Source organism: Phoxinus phoxinus, assembly GCF_949152265.1.
Source record: "Phoxinus phoxinus genome assembly, chromosome: 15".
NCBI classification, from domain to species: domain Eukaryota; kingdom Metazoa; phylum Chordata; class Actinopteri; order Cypriniformes; family Leuciscidae; genus Phoxinus; species Phoxinus phoxinus.
In genome coordinates, this window is record NC_136890.1 from 1,675,359 (window position 1) to 1,677,042 (window position 1,684).

General features: G+C 39.8%; 1 protein-coding gene across 12 annotated transcripts in view; it reads right to left on the bottom strand.

Moving 5' to 3' along the window:
• Positions 1–396: 396 nt before the first annotated feature.
• Positions 397–1,684, bottom strand: part of fgd (faciogenital dysplasia) — a 71,211-nt gene continuing 69,923 nt past the window's right edge. For 5 of the 12 annotated variants that reach the window (XM_079637012.1, XM_079637011.1, XM_079637014.1 and 2 more), the window contains one exon: positions 397–1,078. The gene's annotated coding sequence lies outside the window, so the exon portion shown is untranslated. Of the gene's footprint in view, positions 1,114–1,684 lie in introns of all 12 variants that reach the window. The other 7 variants (XM_079637010.1, XM_079637008.1, XM_079637003.1 and 4 more) reach the window with 3 other exon arrangements.

The following is a 1,684-nucleotide window of genomic DNA, read 5'->3' on the forward strand; positions in this document are numbered from 1 at the left end:
GACAGGTGTCTTTTATACAGGTAACGAGTTCACACAGGGGCAGTTAATACAGGTAATGAGTGGAGAACAGGAGGGCTTCTTAAAGAAAAACTGACAGGTCAGTGAGAGCCGGATTCTTACTGGTTGGTCATCAAATACTTATGTCATGCAATAAAATGCAAATTAATTACTTAAAAATCATACAATGATTTTTGTATTAGTTTCCGTCTCTCACAGTTGAAGAGTACCTATGATACAAATGACAGACTTCTACATGCTTTGTAAGTGGGAAAACCTGCAAAATCGGCAGTGTATAAAATACTTGTTCTCCCCACTGTATAATATATCCAATTGTGGGGAAGCATGCCAAAGTTAAGATAAATGTACATTAATTTCAATAAAAATAACAGAATAAATGAAGTCTCACATAAACACCAGCGACCAGATACTCTTTAATTCATTGATATGCTATAAGACAGCTTTTATACACATTAAATGCTTTTAATAATACTGGCTCTGGTTCAAACTCTATTAAAAGGGAAGCAGGAGTTTTCATCTGAAGTGTAGAAAACAGGGAAGTGTGGCGTCCGTGAAAGAGCTTGAAGTCGTTCTTGAACCTTTACATGAACAGTCACACAACAGCGATTCTCCTCACCGGTCCTCGAGTCCAGTGTGATGTCCAGTGGCCGGCCACACGAGTGTGTGTTTAACTGTACAACTGGCCATCGTGAAGCAAGAGAAACAGTGCATGATGACAACAGTGAGTTAATGCTTTAACTAGGAAAGGCAAACAAATAATAAAACTAAAGCAACATTTCATAGACATGGAGATGTTCATGAGGAAGGGAACAGTGCCGGTGAAAGAGCGGTGGTCGCGTGAAGGAACGAAAAATCATCTTCAAAAGAAAGAGTAAAAAAGTGCTGAGGATAAAGTGATTTCAAGTAACAGGAGTTCTTTATAAAAGGGGAGGGACCAAAGGCGAGGGAAAGCGTCCTATTGGCTGACATCTTGTTGGCTCCTCCCCTTACACCATGTGACAGGAGCGTCATCCAATCGGTTGAGGAATCAGTCTGACGTTTCTTCTTCTCGTGTCACAGCCTGAGAATGAGAACGTCTACAGTCACGGTGGACATCTGCACACAATGCTCATACTTCACTCCAAAATATCAAGAAAAAATATATATTTTGAATCACAAATTTTTTTTTTAATGATTTTTCTTTTCATATTATTTTCATGACAGTTGCAAAAAAATCTGTAGTGTGAAGAAAACACATGCATTATCAATATCTTATAGTTGGTGAAGTAGAACTGTACGGTTATGTTGTATTTGTTGGACTAAATTACGTTAAAGTTGTTGAATAACTAGTTCTTACGATGTTTCGTCATCAGATTGATGTGCTAATGTCATGTGCTAATGTATAAGGTGAAATATGTCCTGAACATGTTATTTGTGAGAATGACACAAACGACAAAGAGAATGAGCAGAACTAGTTCTCAGTGAAGTTCACACACACACACACACACACACACACTTTATCCTGCAGACCGGCTCTCTGAGTCAACACAATCCATCTGACCTTAATCTCACAGGTGACACACACACACACACACACACGCGCGCTCTCTCACACACACACACACACACACGCACGCACACGCGCTCTCTCACACACACACACACACACACACGCTTTCTCTCTCAC